Raw genomic sequence first — 18,526 nt, forward strand, 5'->3', positions numbered from 1 at the left:
TGACCTTCACAGATGATTTGAGCAGATATGGGTATATCTACTTGATGAAACATAAGTCTGAAACATTTGAAAAGTTCATATAATTTCAGAGTGAAGTGGAAAATCATCGTAACAAGAAAATAAAGTTTCTACGACCTGATCGTGGAGAAAAGTATTTGAGTTACGAGTTTGGTCCTTAGTTAAAACAATGTGAAATAGTTTCACTACTCACGCCACCTGGAACACCACAGCATAATGGTGTGTCCGAACATCGTAACCGTACTTTATTGGATATAGTGCAATCTATGATGTTTCTTACCGATTTACCACTATCGTTTTTGGGGTTATGCATTAGAGACAGCTGCATTCACGAAAAAAAGGGCACCATCTAAATCCGTTGAGACGACACTGTATGAACTGTGGTTTGGCAAGAAACCAAAGTTGTCGTTTCTTAAAGTTTGGGGTTGCGATGCTTATATGAAAAAGTTTCATCCTGATAAGCTCAAACCCAAATCGGAGAAGTGCGTCTTCATAGGATACCCAAAAAGAAAATGTTGGTTACACCTTCTATCACAGATCCAAAGGCAAAATATTCGTTGCTGAGAATGGATCCTTTCCAGAGAAGGAGTTTCTCTCTAAAGAAGTGAGTGGGAGGAAAGTAGAACTTGATGAGGTAACTGTACCTGCTCCCTTATTGGAAAGTAGTTCATCACAGATATCTGTTCCTGTGACTACTAGACCGATTAGTGAGTAAGCTAATGATGATGATCATGTAACTTCAGATCAAGTTACTACCGAACCTCGTAGGTAAACCAGAGTGAGATCCGCACCAGAGTGGTACGGTAATCTAGTTCTGGAGGTCATGTACCTTGACCATGACGAGCCTACGAACTATGAGGAAGCGATGATGAGCCCAGATTCCGCGAAATGGCTTGAGGCCATGAAATCTGAGATGACATCCATGTATGAGAACAAAGTATGGACTTTGATTGACTTGCCCAATGATCAGCGAGCCATTGAGATTAAATGGATCTTCAAGAGGAAGACGGACGCTGATAGTAGTGTTACTATCTACAAAGCTAGAATTATCGCAAAAAGGTTTTCGACAAGTTCAAGGTGTTGACTACGATGAGAGTTTCTCACTCGTATCTATGCTTAAGTCTGTCCGAATCATGTTAGCAATTGCCGCATTTTATGAAATCCGGCAAATGGATAAACAAAACTGCATTCCTTAATGGATTTATTAAAGAAGAGTTGTATATGATACAACCAGAAGGTTTTGTCAATCCTAAAGGTGCTAACAAAATGTGCAAGCTCCAGCGATCCATCTATGGACTGGTGCAAGCATCTCGGAGTTGGAATATGCGCTTTGATGAGATGATCAAAGCATATAGTTTTATACAGACTTGCGGTGAAGCCTGTATTTACAAGAAAGTGAGTGGGAGCACTACAGCATTTCTGATAAGTATATGTGAATGAAATATTGTTGATCGAAAATAATGTAGAATTATTCTGCAAAGCATAAAGGAGTGTTTTGAAAGAAGTTTTTCAAAGAAAGACCTCGGTGAAGCTGCTTACATATTAAGCATCAAGATCTATAGAGATAGATCAAGACGCTTGATAAGTTTTTTCAATGAGTACATACCTTGACAATATTTTGAAGTAGTTCGAAATGGAACAGTCAAAGAAATAGTTCTTGGGTGTGTTACAAGGTGTGAAATTGAGTAAGACTCAAAGCCCGACCACGGCAGAAGATAGAAAGAGAATGAAAGTCATTCCCTATGGCTTAGCCATAGGTTCTATAAAGTATGCCATGCTGTGTACCAGATCTATTGTATACCCTACACTGTGTTAAGCAAGGGAGTACAATAGTGATCTAACAGTAGATCACTGGACAGCGGTCAAAATTATCCTTAGTGGAATAAGGATATGTTTCTCGATTATGGGGGTGACAAAAGGTTCATCGTAAAGGGTTACGTCGATGCAAACTTTGACATTGATCCAGATGATTCTAAGTCTCAATCTGGATGCATATTGAAAGTGGGAGCAATTAGCTAGAGTAGCTTCATGCAGAGCATTGTTGACATAGAAATTTGCAAAATACATACGGATCTGAATATGGCAGACCCGCTGACTAAACTTCTCTCACAGGAAAAACATGATCACACCTTAGTACTCTTTGGGTGTTAATCACATAGCAATGTGAACTGATTATTGACTCTAGTAAACCCTTTGAGTGTTGGTCACATAATGATGTGAACTATTGGTGTTAAATCACATGGCGATGTGAACTAGATTATTAACTCTAGTGCAAGTGGGAGACTGAAGGAAATATGCCCTAGAGGCAATAATAAAGTTATTATTTTATTTCCTTATATCATGATAAATGTTTATTATTCATGCTAGAATTGTATTATCCGGAAACATAATACTTGTGTGAATACATAGACAAACTAAAACGTCACTAGTGTGCCTCTACTTGACTAGCTCGTTAATCAAAGATGGTTATGTTTCCTAACCATAGACATGTGTTGTCATTTGATTAACGGGATCACATCATTAGGAGAATGATGTGATTGACATGACCCATTCCATTAGCTTAGCACCCGGTCGTTTAGTATGTTGCTATTGCTTTCTCCATGACTTATACATGTTCCTATGACTATGAGATTATGCAACTCCCGTTTGCCGGAGGAACACTTTGTGTGCTACCAAACGTCACAACGTAACTGGGTGATTATAAAGGAGCTCTACAGGTGTCTCCAAAGGTACATGTTGGGTTGGCGTATTTCGAGATTAGGATTTGTCACTCCGATTGTCGGAGAGGTATCTCTGGGCCCTCTCGGTAATGCACATCACATAAGCCTTGCAAGCATTGCAACTAATGAGTTAGTCGCGAGATGATGTATTACAAAACGAGTAAAGAGACTTGCCGGTAACGAGATTGAACTAGGTATTGAGATACTGACGATCGAATCTTGGGCAAGTAACATACCGATGACAAAGGGAACAACGTATGTTGTTATGCGGTCTGACCGATAAAGATCTTCGAAGAATATGTGGGAGCCAATATGAGCATCCAGGTTCCGCTATTGGTTATTGACCGGAGACGTGTCTCGGTCATGTCTACATTGTTCTCGAACCCGTAGGGTCTTCACGCTTAAGGTTTCGATGACAGTTATATTATGAGTTTATGAGTTTTGATGTACCGAAGTTAGTTCGGAGTCCCGAATGTGATCACGGACATGACGAGGAGTCTCTAAATGGTCGAGACATAAAGATTGATATATTGGACGGCTATATTCGGACACCGGAAGTGTTCCGGATGATTTCGGAGAAAACCGGAGTGCCGGAGGGTTACCGGAACCCCCCCGGGAGAAGTAATGGGCCTTATGGGCCCTGGTGGAGAGAGAGAGAGAGGGGCAGCCGGGGTGGGCCGCGCGCCGCCTCCCCCTCTGGTCCGAATTGGACTAGGAGAGGGGGGCGGCGCCCCCCTTTCCTTCTCCCTCTCCCCCTTCCTTTCCCTCCTAGTAGGAGTAGGAAAGAGGGGAGTCCTACTCCTACTAGGAGGAGGACCCCTCCTCCTTGGCGCGCCCTAGGGCCGGCCGGCCTCCTCCCCTTTCTCCTTTATATACGGGGGCAGGGGGCACCCCTAGACACACAAGTTGATCTTCGTGATCGTTCTCTTAGCCGTGTGCGGTGCCCCCCTCCACCATAATCCTCGATAATATTGTAGCGGTGCTTAGGCGAAGCCCTGCGACGGTAGAACATCAAGATCGTCACCACGCCGTCATGCTGACGGAACTCTTCCCTGACACTTTGCTGGATCGGAGTCCGGGGATCGTCATTGAGCTGAACGTGTGCTAGAACTCGGAGGTGCCGTAGTTTCGGTGCTTGATCGGTCGGGCCGTGAAGACGTACGACTACATCAACCGCGTTGTCATAACGCTTCCGTTGTCGGTCTACGAGGGTACGTAGACAACACTCTCCCCTCTCGTTGCTATGCATCACCATGATCTTGCGTGTGCGTAGGAATTTTTTTGAAATTACTATGTTCCCCAACACTGGCGTCGTTTTGACGTCCCCCACAAGAGACACAGTTCAATATGTACTCCAGATAATGTACACAGACTCCAACAACGCAGCCGAATATTAGACCCTTTTACATGGTCTCTGGATGGCAGTATCCATGGGCAGTCAACGCCTAGAGGTGCGCGGGGACTCAAACCTCGCAATACCCCAAATAAATGGAGACTTTGATGCCAAGGATCCAAAAATGGCAGCTTATCGCAACGCCGTCCTAAAAATGTCAGCTCGGTTCGAAGGGCTCGAATTTCACCATATAGCCCGGGAAAATAATCAGGCGACAGATGTCCTGGCACGCATCGGCGCAAAACGCGATGTAGTCCCCCCCAACATCTTCTTGGAAAGGTTGTTCAAGCCGTCCGTAGTATGGGAAGGGGAACCTGGCAATAGCAGCCCGGACCCAACCGCACTGCCCGACACCGAACACTCTGACTCAATTGGAGGCTCTGCCAATGAAATAACACCTTCAGCCCACGCAATAATGGCCGTCATCGCCCCGTGGACAGAACCATTCCTCGCCTACCTTACCAGGCAGGAACTCCCTGAGGACCAAAATGAGGCACGCTGCATAGTGCGGCGATCTAAAGCCTATAAAGTCCATGAGGGAGAGATTTATAAGAAAAGCACTACCGGAGTCCTTCAAAGGTGCATCTCCGAAGAGGAAGGGCGGATCCTCCTGGCTGAAATTCATGCCGGACTCGGCGGACATCATGCTACAGCTCGGTCCCTTGTAAGCAAGGCCTTCCGTACAGGCTTTTATTGGCTGACGGCCCGAGCAGACGCCCAGGACTTAGTCCAACGATGCGTCGGTTGCCAGCTTTTTGCAAACCGAAGCCATATGCCACCCACCGCCCTCCAAACTATCCCCGTCACTTGGCCCTTCGCAGTCTGGGGGCTTGACATGGTTGGACCCCTTAAAGGCGGAACCCACAAGAAAAAATACTTACTAGTCATGGTGGATAAGTTCACCAAATGGATAGAAGCCAAGCCTGTTAAGACGGCCGAATCCGGACCGGTGATAGACTTTATATCCGGGGTTGTACACCGTTACGGTGTCCCCCACAGCATCATCACTGATAACGGCACGAACTTTACGGCCGATGAGGTAAAACTCTGGTGCAAAAACATGGGCATCAAGCTCGATTACGCTTCCGTCTATCACCCACAAACCAACGGCCAGGTCGAACGTGCAAATGGTCTTATCATGAGCAGCATCAAACCCAGATTAGTGCAGTCCCTTAAGGAATCTAATACGCACTGGGTAGAGTAGCTCGACTCCGTACTCTGGGGGCTGCAGACCACACCGAATCGCACCACCAGATACACACCATTCTTCATGGTGTACGGCACAGAGGCAGTTTTGCCCTGCGACATAATTCATGACTCACCTCGAGTGCGCATGTACGAAGAAAAAGAAGCCGAGCTCGATCGGCAGGACAGTTTGGACGCCTTGGAGGAAGAGCGTGACATGGCAAAAGCTCGTTCCGCATTTTATCAACAGCAGGCTCGAAGATACCAAAGCAGAGAAGTACGGGCCAAAAATTACAACGTTGGCGAATTAGTTCTACGCCTGCCGGAGAAGAAAAAGGACAAACTCAAGCCCAAGTGGGAAGGTCCCTTCATAATCTACCAAGTCCTAACTGGTGGAGCGTACCGCCTGCGAGATGCATCGGATAACCGACTCGAGCCGAACCCATGGAACGCATCCCGTCTACGAAGATTCTATTCCTAGCACCGGACTCTGTGTTCGTCTCCTTCCTCTGTCCATTTTTTATATACTTTCTGTCTTACATCTCTCTCCTTCTCCTCTCTCTCTCTTACAGCCTTTAAAGGCTCATAAAGTGACGCGCTATCCGCGCTCATTAAACCTGGGGGCTTCTTTAAAAAGAAGCTTATTTATACGGGCTTCATGCCCAACACATGTGTCACACTTCCGCATGTACCTTTTATTCGCCATTATATATATCGATATGACTTAAGTTTTGGCCAAGCTGGGTTGCCTGGCTCCTGTGCTTACCCCTACGTTCCCGATTGTTCGGCTAGGTGGTAAAGGGAGCACCTCTGCGATTGTTACTGCCGGGTCAGCCGGATGTGTACCTCAGACTGGGTGAAGCCGAAAGCTAGCGTTCTTAAGGGAATATTCGGTCGGCGAACTAAACATGATATTTTCTTTCACTTATCTATATATACGCCCCCAGATGTTTTTCCTGCGTCTCTTTCGCAGAATGGACATGCACTTTAGGGCATGCCTCCCAGGGAAACGAACCCCTAACAGAACTATTCTCCCTGGAAGATGTTTCTTACTAACCATGTAATATAACATAACTAGTTGGGCACTTGTCTGTTCAAGCACTAATGACCCCTACGCCTGGTCTCCATGCATACCCCGGTTCTTATATAACTGCGAGGGTATTCGGACACACTCCGGACCGTCAGGTCCCGAGGTTGAAGCGAAAAGGTCGGCCATGACAAACGATCTACAATCCGTCTAGAAGGCATTACACATGTCAATTAAAATTACATAGTCAATATGACTGGTTGTTTTCCTCCTCGATTCCATCTAACAGGCTGTCTAGTTTACAGTCCTGTTGGGAATACTTTGCGGCCAACTCTACTTGGCCGTATACTAAGCTCACAGGGATCTCCTTCCCATCGGGCCCTATGGGTCCGACCTCGGCCATGTGGTTTGGGTCAGCCTTCGTGTACCGCGTCTTCACCATGGCCCAGGCCTCCCTGGCGCCTTGACGGCAGGCCGATATCTTCCACAATCGGAAACACCGCCGCGCTCCCTTCAACTTCTCTACAAGCTCTCCAAGGCCTTCGGGCATGGAGACGGACGGCCACAAGGCCTGGGCGATGCCTTGCATCACCTGTCGAACTCGCTCGTGCAGTTGTGAGAGCTCGGGAAGAAGGTCACCCGTAGAACCGGGCATTTCCTCTGCAGGACGACCTGTCAGCATACCTACAGACATTACTCTGTTAGTCGACTTCCTCGCTGAACTCTTTTTTCAAAGTTCGTTTAAGCACTTACTATATATGTTGCGTCGAAGCCGCTGATTCTCCTTCACGGAGTCCAACAGCTGGGCACGAACGTCCTTCAGTTCAATGCCTAGCTTGGTGTTGGCATCTTGGAGATCGTTCTTCTCCCGCCTCACCTTTATCAGCACGCTCTCACCAGCCTTTAGCTGGCGTCGGAGTTGTTGCACTTCCGGATTTAATCCGGCGCCATCTGCAATTTCATTTGTCAGATTTGCACCCACGCCGCACTTCGCAAAATACTTATCTTTCGAAGCGTATATTACCAGAGGGGGTCTCCTTGGGCTCCCCTGCCGCGGCTAGTGCGGCCTCAAGTTGGGCTTTGCACTCTTCCAGTTCCTGGGACAGCAGGGTATTCTTTTCTGTAAGAACCTGCATAACAGATGATCCTTAAATCAGTTATTCTAACTGTTTCAAGTCTCGGGGGCTACTGGTATACATATATAATTACCAAAATTTTCTTACCCGTATGTCTTTCACATACTGCTCCGTGGCTCTGGCTAGACCATTTTGAGCGGCACGGAGGTACGTGTCTCCTGAATTGAAGGCATCCAATGCCTCTTGGGAGAAACAAGCGTCGCGAAGAACTGTCCGGCGACGCCTGTGGTTCATGGAACTCTCCACCTCAGAATTGGTGGCTGACAGCCTGTCCGCATCCTCCGTCGAAGGAGCGTCCGGTGCGTGCCTCGTGTTCGCCTCCGCTTCAGGACTAGGCTTTGGAGCCTGGCTGGTGGAGGCGCGATTGGCAGCCTCTCCGGATATAGTCCGATGAGGTCTCTTCGTTCTGAAGAGAGCACGTGTGTTAATATGCCTCGAAGGAGTAACACCTGGGAATAAGGTGGCGCGCTATACCTTTGCGCCGGTGCCTCAGTCCGGACCGCACTTCTTTTCAGCTCGCAGGGCCTTGCCGCCCCTCGTTGGCTAGTCGCCGCAGGCTCGGCCTCCCGTCTCAAGGACCTCCCCTGCAAAACACGGTTGTCATACGGTAATCGAAAACACGCGAGGACAGATCCCTTTTCAAAGTGCTGAGACTCCGGTCTCATTTACATGTGAGGCTAGGAGTAGCCCTGGATAATCGGCCGTAATGGCCACCAAGGCGTTGACCCTGCTCAATTGATGAAACACTCCATCAATCAGCTCCATAGATAAGTCCGGATCCTCTTGAGAGGCCGGGTCGAGGGACCGTCCCGGATCCTCGGGTTGTGGAGGAGGGCTGTTTATTTCTTTAACAGCCTGGCGCAGTTCCTACGTTGAAGTCGTTAGACTGAAAATTTAACAATGGGAATATAAAACGGATGGACAAGTAGAAGTGTCCACTTACCCAACTTGGGGGATTGTACATAGAAAATCCACCCTGTGGGTTGACGCGGAGAAATTCCTCCCCTTCTCCCTTGTACAAAGCGGACAATGTCTTTATTAGAGCGGCAGCCGAATCCGGCCCCTTACGGCCGTAGCGGGTGGCGTCGTCCTCCCCGTTGAAGTCCCACATGGGGCGGCCTCTATACTGAAGCGGCTGCACCCCTCGCATGATGCATGTGGCCATGACCCCGATCATGGTCAGTCCAGAATGAGCTAACAATCTTATCCGGCCCATCAGGTAAATGACGTCCCTGTCACTTTCCCTCTGAGGGCTCCGTGGACGCCAGCTTAGGCACTTCTTTAGGGGAGCACTGTCGAACTCAGGGAGGCCGATCCGGACAGGATCCGGCAGCGGGACGTCCTCTATATAAAACCATTCCAAAGGCCAGTATTCGGACGCCTTCTTTGGGGTTCCGGATAGATATCCGGTCCCGGCGATGCGCCACACTTCGGCTCCGCCCACTTGATATATTGACCCCTCCTTAGAGTCGGGGCACAAGGCAGAATAGCCTTTTCCACAGCGCGAAATGAGCCTCGCAGCCCAAAAACAGCTCGCAAAGGGCTATGAAGCCCGCGATATGCAATATGGAGGCAGGCATGAGGTTGTGCAGCTGGAGGCCATAGAACTCCAGAAGCCCCCGGAGAAACGGGTGAATTGGAAATCCGAGCCCTCTTATTAAGTAAGGGGCAAGGCATACCCGCTCTCCTTTAGAGGGATTGGGGGCACTCTCCGCTTGCTCTCCGCCATTATAAGTGGCAAGTCCGGCTCGAACCGGGACCATATAGGCCGGGGGGAGGAATCCCTTGGTCTGGAGCTTCACTGGCTCGCTGTGCGGGATGGAGCACCTCTTCCAATCTCCAGGCTGAGGGCTGGAAGGGCGAGAGGAGGAGCTGCGGCGGCCGGCCATGATAGAATGGACCTCTGTCGGATACGCTCTGATGAATACTCGCGGAAGGGAGAAGGTGTGGTTTGGATCTAAATCCTCGTCCCCTTAAATAGGCGGCTCATTCACGCAGCTAGGGGTGTAAATATAAAAAACACCCTGACTTTTCGTATTCGTTTGACATGTGGAAAACGGCCATTATTGGGCGTAGAAGCCAAGGAGCACTACATTTACAAGAAACCGGACACTATTTAACAGGTACATAGAATTTGGAGAAGAACCCGCCTTGCAATGCCGAAGACAATTTGCGCGCCGGACTCGTCGTCATTGAAGCCTGGTTCGGGGGCTACTGAGGGAGTCCTGGATTAGGGGGTGTCCGGATAGCCGGACTATACCTTCGGCCGGACTCCTGGACTATGAAGATACAAGATTGAAGACTTCGTCCCGTGTCCGGAAGGGACTTTCCTTGGCGTGGAAGGCAAGCTTGGCGATACAGATATGTAGATCTCCTACCATTGTAACCGACTCTGTGTAACCCTAGCCCTCTCCGGTGTCTATATAAACCAGAGAGTTTTAGTCCGTAGAACGAACAACAATCATACCATAGGCTAGCTTCTAGGGTTTAGCCTCTCTGATCTCGTGGTAGATCTACTCTTGTACTACCCATATCATCAATATTAATCAAGCAGGACGTAGGGTTTTACCTCCATCAAGAGGGCCCGAACCTGGGTAAAACATCGTGTCCCCTGCCTCCTATTACCATCCGACCTAGATGCACAGTTCGGGACCCCCTACCCGAGATCCGTCGGTTTTGACACCGACAGGGGGCACCACACACGGCTAAAGATCAATGATCAACTTGTGTGTCTATGGGGTGCCCCCTCCCCCGTATATAAAGGAGTGGAGGAGAGGGAGGGGGCCAGCCTCTCTAGGCGCGCCCCAAGGGAGTCCTACTCCCACCGGGAGTATGATTCCCCCCTTTCCCTTTGTTGGTTCTAGGAGAGAAGGAAGGAGGAGGAAGAAGGAAGGAAGGGGGCCTTCCCAATTCGGATTGGGCTTGGGGGGTGCGCCCCCTCCTTTGCTTCTTTTCCCTCTCTTTCACTAAGGCCCAATAAGGCCCATATACCTCCCGGGGGGTTCCGGTATACTCCCGATTTCACCCGGAACCATTCCGATGTCCAAACATAGGCTTCCAATATATCGATCTTTACGTCTCGACCATTTCAAGACTCCTCATCATGTCCGTGATCAAATCTGGGATTCCAAACTACCTTCGGTACATAAAAACACATAAACTCATAATATCGGCCGTCATCGAACGTTAAGCGTGCGGACCCTACGGGTTCGAGAACTATGTAGACATGACCGAGACTCACTTCCGGTCAATAACCAATAGCGGAACCTGGATGCTCAAATTGGTTCCTACATATTCTACGAAGATCTTTATCGGTCAAACCGCATAACAACATACGTTGTTTCCTTTGTCATCGGTATGTTACTTGCCCGAGATTCGATTGTCGGTATCTCAATACCTAGTTCAATCTCATTACCGACAAGTCTCTTTATTCGTTCCGTAATGCAACATAACGCAACTAACTCATTAGTCACATTGCTTGCAAGGCTTATAGTGATGTGCATTACCGAGAGGGCCCAGAGATACCTCTCCGACAATCGGAGTGACAAATCCTAATCTCGATTTATGCCAACTCAACAGACGCCATCGGAGACACCTGTAGAGCACCTTTATAATCACTCAATTACGTTGTGACGTTTGGTAGCACACAAAGTGTTCCTCCGGTATTCGGGAGTTGCATGATCTCATAGTCATAGGAACATGTATAAGTTATGGAGAAAGCAATAGCAGCAAACTAAACGACCGGCAGGGGCGAGCCGCTGCGCCAGCGCCGAGCCCGGTCGATAGTCTGGCATGTATTTGTCGGCGAACATCCAAGGGAGAGATTTGAGTGGCTAGAGGAGGAGGCGGTACCTGCATGCAGCGTGGATGGGTTGTCGGGGATGTGCAGTCCGCTTTCCGGCCAATCCCGGAAACGCCAAATCATTCGGTGGCGGGAGCAGCCGTAGATCCACTGCTTTTTCGCCGGCTACGAGATGAGGAGGCTCAAATTGAAGTGGTAGAGGACAGCGGCGGAGCCTACCGAGCTTCCGCGGCGGCAGGCGGGTGTCGGCGAGGGGTGGGAGGGGTGACGCTGGCGCAGATGTGGCACGGGAGGGAGGGGAAAGGCTGTGGAGGAGAGGCACGGCTTTTACTCAGTCGCCGCACGGTAAAGTAAATATAAGGAGATTTTTGGTAAGTACTCTCTTATGACGGATAAAGGATCGGCTAGTTACCGGTTAGAGGAGTAAAATCGCATTTTTATTCCTCTAACCGATTATAAGGGATCGGTAGCACAACTAAATCTTTTTTTTAGAACAAGCACAACTGAACTACCTGCAGCAGAGCCAGAGGCCCATCCACAGAAGCAGGCGATCAACTCATTAGACAGCTCTGCTAAGAAGGCCGATAAGTAGAAGAGAACGAGAGAGAAAAAATGCCCGTACCGTTCATCCCTCTGAATCGAAAGAATTGATCAACAGCTCAACATGTTGATTACGAAATTATTGGCGCCAACGACTGACCAGCTGAGGCGGCTGCCGAACACACGATGATGTTCAGCTGTCTTGGTGCTGGCCAAAACAGGGGCAAGTGCTCTGCCGGCCAACACCAGTACATGCCACACCACTTGTAGTGTGCATGATCAGGCAAAGTTGGCAGCCACGCATGCCTGCATTTGACACCGTATGTCCAGCTAACTGGCCACTTGGCCAGCGTTGCTTGCTGCCGAGTCGTTGCCTTGATATGAGTTAGTCCAGCACAACTTGACATTGGGCAGTGACGGCAGGAGAGGAGATACAGGGAATATGTGGCATATGTGAGCTGTGCATGATCCCGGCAACCTCCGCAGACATCTTCTTCTGGACGGTAAGCATGGAGTTTGTGTTAGTAGTTAATTTAAACTTGAAAAATGTCTTATATTATGGAACGGAGAGAGTAGACCGGATAGTGGTTCACGACAGTAGTTATGTGGCGTGTTGTAACGATTTACGTTTCATTTTCGCCATTGAACTGGACTATGGTCTCTATTCAAAAAAAGAGAGAAAAATCTTGGCGTCTCTGCATGATGTCCTATGTACTTAAAAGAGTTGAATTATAATTTTCTATGCAGCTATATCAACTCATCATGTCACCGTGCATGAAAAATACCTATAATTACATGCATTTCTTTCAACATACAACTATGCCAACCGCACCAATGCCACCATGTATGAAAAAGACACACTTTAACATGCATTGCGCATGTTACTCATAATCAATAAGTATTCTACAACAATTAAATTGTAAAATAAAATAAATTATATGTGTTTTAGTTTCAGTTGTCATTGTTAATCCAAACACCAATGTTTCATACAACTAATCTCATTGAAATAAATGCAACCAATTTTCATAGCAATGCGCAAGGTATCATCGCTGGTTATATATAATATGTGAATACGAAAAAAACAGTTTATAGTGTCATGTCATCTAGGGGTTCAATTGATGACCTTAAGGTTACCCTTCAAACATTTTCATTTTTAACAGATAAGCTCATTTTTTTAAAAATTAGTTCATTTGATTGAAGTAAAGATGGTTAGGGGGTGCCTAAAGATCACCAATTTGCAGGCCAATTAGAATACCACATGATGTGACAATGCTTGATTATGCACACGAAAATCATAGTGTTATTTTCAAGATATTAGAGTACAGTAATGGGTCTATAAATTTTTGCTAAGATGGGAAAACAAGGTCGTGCGATATATATGATAGGTAGTTTTTATTTGTTTTCTCCTTTTTATCACTGATATACAAAGGATGGGCTGAAATATTAGGATGACCCGGCACCTTGCCAGATCTGCCCTTTTTGGAGTAAATGTATTTTTTGACAAATGGAACATGGTCCTATAAATCAAACAACCCATATAGATTTTTTTCCTATGGAATAGAATTATCTAAAAGTCTGGTTTCCCGTGGATCCGTCTGGATTTGGTCGGCTTTCGTGGTATTCAGAGTTCCTACAGGCCCTTATCGGCGTTTTCTTCTCCAGGGTGGTGATTTGCTTCGCATATTGGTCGCTCGCGTCTCCTCGTCTGCATCGATGACTTTTTTGGTGCTTCTACAAGCTCTTGGGTTCTAAAAAGTTTGCTCGGCTAAAGCGGCACCCAGAGGCTGTTGGGGAACGTAGCAGAATTTTTAAAATTTTCTACGCATCACCAAGATCAATCTATAGAGTCATCTAGCAACGAGGGAAAGGGGAGTGCATCTACATACCCTTGTAGATCGCGAGCGGAAGCGTTCAAGAGAACGGGGTTGATAGAGTCGTACTCGTCGTGATCCAAATCACCGATGACCAAGTGCCGAACGGACGGCACCTCCGCGTTCAACACATGTACGGTTGGGAAGACGTCTCCTCCTTCTTGATCCAGCAAGGGAAGGAGAGGTTGATGGAGATCCAGCAGCACGACGGCGTGGTGGTGGAAGCAGTGATGATCTCGGCAGGGCTTCGCCAAGATCCAACGAGAGAGAGAGAGAGGTGTTAGAGGGGAGAGAGAGGCGCCAAGGACTTGGGGTGCGGCTGCCCTCCCTCCCCCCCCCCCACTATATATAGGGCCCCTAGGGGGGCGCCGGACCTAGGAGATGGTACTCCAAGGGGGGGCGGCGGCCAAGGGGGACTTGCCCCCCAAGCCAAGTGGGGCGCCCCCACCCCTAGGGTTTCCAACCCTAGGCGCAGGGGAAGGCCCATGGGGGGCGCACCAGCCCACCAGGGGCTGGTTCCCCTCCCACTTCAGCCCATGGAGCCCTCCGGGATAGGTGGCCCCACCCGGTGGACCCCCGGGACCCTTCCGGTGGTCCCGGTACAATACCGATTACCCCCGAAACTTTCCCGATGGCCGAAACTGGACTTCCTATATATAAATCTTCACCTCCGGACCATTCCGGAACTCCTAATGACGTCCGGGGTCTCACCCGGGACTCCGAACAACTTTTGGGTTACCGCATACTAATATCTCTACAACCCTAGCGTCACCGAACCTTAAGTGTGTAGACCCTACGGGTTCGGGAGACACGCAGACATGACCGAGACGATTCTCCGGTCAATAACCAACAGCGGGATCTGGATACCCATGTTGGCTCCCACATGTTCCACGATGATCTCATCGGATGAACCACGATGTCGAGGATTCAATCAATCTCGTATTCAATTCCCTTTGTCAATCGGTATGTTACTTGCCCGAGATTCGATCGTCGGTATCCCAATACCTCGTTCAATCTCGTTACCGGCAAGTCACTTTACTCGTACCGTAATGCATGATCTCGTGACCAAACACTTGGTCACATTGAGCTCATTGTGATGATGCATTACCGAGTGGGCCCAGAGATACCTCTCCGTCATACGGAGTGACAAATCCCAGTCTCGATCCGTGTCAACCCAACAGATACTTTCGGGGATACCTGTAGTATACCTTTATAGTCACCCAGTTATGTTGTGACGTTTGGTACACCCAAATCACTCCTACGGCATCCGGGAGTTACACGATCTCATGGTCTAAGGAAATGATACTTGACATTGGAAAAGCTCTAGCAAACGAACTACACGATCTTGTGCTATGCTTAGGATTGAGTCTTGTCCATCACATCATTCTCCTAATGATGTGATCCCGTTATCAATGACATCCAATGTCCATAGTCAGGAAACCATGACTATCTGTTGATCAACGAGCTAGTTAACTAGAGGCTCACTAGGGACATGTTATGGTCTATATATTCACACATGTATTATGATTTCTGGATAACACAATTATAGCATGAATAACAGACAATTATCATGAACAAGGAAATATAATAATAATTATTTTATTATTGCCTCTAGGGCATATTTCCAACAGTCTCCCACTTGCACTAGAGTCAATAATCTAGTTACATTGTGATGAATCGAACACCCATAGAGTTCTGGTGTTGATCATGTTTTGCTCGCGGAAGAGGTTTAGTCAACGGATCTGCGACGTTCAGATCCGTGTGTACTTTGCAAATATCTATGTGTCCATCTGGAACATTTTCACGAATGGAGTTGAAGCGACGCTTGATGTGCCTGGTCTTCTTATGAAACCTGGGCTCCTTGGCAAGGGCAATAGCTCCAGTGTTGTCACAGAAGAGAGTGATCGGCCCCGACGCATTGGGTATGACTCCTAGGTCGGTGATGAACTCCTTCAGCCAGATTGCTTCATGCGCTGCCTCCGAGGCTGCCATGTACTCCGCTTCACATGTAGATCCCGCCACGACGCTTTGCTTGCAAATGCACCCGCTTACTGCCCCACCATTCAAAATATACACGTATCCGGTTTGTGACTTAGAGTCATCCAGATCTGTGTCGAAGCTAGCGTCGACGTAACCCTTTACGACGAGCTCCTCGTCACCTCCATATACGAGAAACATATCCTTAGTCCTTTTCAGGTACTTCAGGATGTTCTTGACCGTTGTCCAGTGTTCCATGCCGGGATTACTTTGGTACCTTCCTACCAAACTTACGGCAAGGTTTACATCAGGTCTGGTACATAGCATGGCATACATGATAGACCCTATGGCTGAGGCATAGGGGACGACACTCATCTTTTCTCTATCTTCTGTCGTGGTCGGACATTGAGCTGAGCTCAATTTCACACCTTGCAACACAGGCAAGAACCCCTTCTTGGACTGATCCATATTGAACTTCTTCAATATCTTATCAAGGTATGTGCTTTGTGAAAGACCTATGAGGCGTCTCGATCTATCTCTATAGATCTTGATGCCTAATATGTAAGCAGCTTCTCCAAGGTCCTTCATTGATAAACACTTATTCAAGTAGGCCTTAATACTGTCCAAAAGTTCTATATCATTTCCCATCAAAAGTATGTCATCCACATATAATATGAGAAATGCTACAGAGCTCCCACTCACTTTCTTGTAAACGCGGGCTTCTCCATAAGTCTGCATAAACCCAAACGCTTTGATCATTTCATCAAAGCGAATGTTCCAACTCCGAGATGCTTGCACCAGCCCATAGATGGAGCGCTAGAGCTTGCATACCTTGTTAGCATTCTTAGGATCGACAAAACCTTCCGGCTGCATCATATACAATTCTTCCTTAAGAAAGCCGTTAAGGAATGCCGTTTTGACGTCCATTTGCCATATCTCATAATCATAGTATGCGGCAATTGCTAACATGATTCGGACGGACTTCAGCTTCGCTACGGGTGAGAAGGTCTCATCGTAGTCAACCCCTTGAACTTGTCGATAACCCTTAGCGACAAGTCGAGCCTTATAGATGGTAACATTACCATCCGCGTCCGTCTTCTTCTTAAAGATCCATTTATTCTCTATCGCTCGCCGATTATCGGGCAAGTCTGTCAAAGTCCATACTTTGTTTTCATACATGGATCCTATCTCGGATTGCATGGCTTCAAGCCATTTGTTGGAATCTGGGCCCGCCATTGCTTCTTCATAGTTTGAAGGTTCACCGTTGTCTAACAACATGATTTCCAGGACAGGGTTGCCGTACCATTCTGGTGTGGAACGTGTCCTTGTGGACCTTCGAAGTTCAGTAGCAACTTGATCCGAAGTACCTTGATCATCATCATTAACTTCCTCTTTAGTCGGTGCAGGCACCACAGGAACATCTTCCTGAGCTGCGCTACTTTCTGGTTCAATAGGCAGTACTTCATCGAGTTCTACTTTCCTCCCACTTACTTCTCTCGAGAGAAACTCTTTCTCCAGAAAGGACCCATTCTTTGCAACAAAGATCTTGCCTTCGGATTTGAGGTAGAAGGTATACCCAATGGTTTCCTTAGGGTATCCTATAAAGATGCATTTTTCCGACTTGGGTTCGAGCTTTTTAGGTTGAAGTTTCTTGACATAAGCATCGCATCCCCAAACTTTTAGAAACGACAGCTTAGGTTTCTTCCCAAACCATAATTCATACGGTGTCGTCTCAACGGATTTAGACGATGCCCTATTTAAAGTGAATGTAGCTGTCTCTAGAGCGTATCCCCAAAATGATAGCGGTAAATCAGTGAGTGACATCATAGATCGCACCATATCCAATAGAGTGCGATTACGACGTTCGGACACACCATTACGCTGAGGCGTTCCAAGCGGCGTGAGTTGTGAAACGATTCCACATTTCCTTAAGTGCGTACCAAATTCGTGACTTAAATATTCTCCCCCACGATCTGATCGTAAGAATTTTATCTTTCGGTCACGTTGATTCTCTACCTCATTCTGAAATTCCTTGAACTTTTCAAAGGTCTCAGACTTGTGTTTCATCAAATAGACATACCCATATCTACTTAAGTCATCAGTGAGAGTGAGAACATAACGATAGCCACCGCGAGCCTCAACGCTCATTGGACCGCACACATCAGTATGTATAATTTCCAATAAGTTGGTTGCTCGCTCCATTGTTCCGGAGAACGGAGTCTTGGTCATTTTACCCATGAGGCATGGTTCGCATGTGTCAAATGATTCGAAATCAATAGACTCCAAAAGTCCATCTGTATGGAGCTTCTTCATGTGTTTAACACCGATGTGACCAAGGCGGCAGTGCCACAGATATGTGGGACTATCATTATCAATCTTATATCTTTTGGTATTCACACTATGAATATGTGTAACATCACGTTTGAGATTCATTAAGAATAAACCATTGACCAGCGGGGCATGACCATAAAACATATCTCTCATATAAATAGAACAACCATTATTCTCGGATTTAAATGAGTAGCCATCTCGTATTAAACGAGATCCAGATATAATGTTCATGCTCAAAGCTGGCACTAAATAACAATTATTGAGGTTTAAAACTAATCCCGTAGGTAAATGTAGAGGTAGCGTGCCGACGGCGATCACATCGACCTTGGAACCATTCCCAACGCGCATCGTCACCTCGTCCTTCGCCAGTCTCCGCTTATTCCGCAGCTCCTGTTTTGAGTTATAAATGTGAGCAACCGCACCGGTATCAAATACCCAGGAGCTACTACGAGTACTGGTAAGGTACACATCAATTACATGTATATCACATATACCTTTAGTGTTGCCGGCCTTCTTGTCCGCTAAG

Source organism: Triticum urartu, chromosome 1A (genome assembly GCF_056163025.1).
Source record: "Triticum urartu cultivar PI428250 chromosome 1A, HENAU_Tu73, whole genome shotgun sequence".
Lineage (NCBI taxonomy): Eukaryota > Viridiplantae > Streptophyta > Magnoliopsida > Poales > Poaceae > Triticum > Triticum urartu.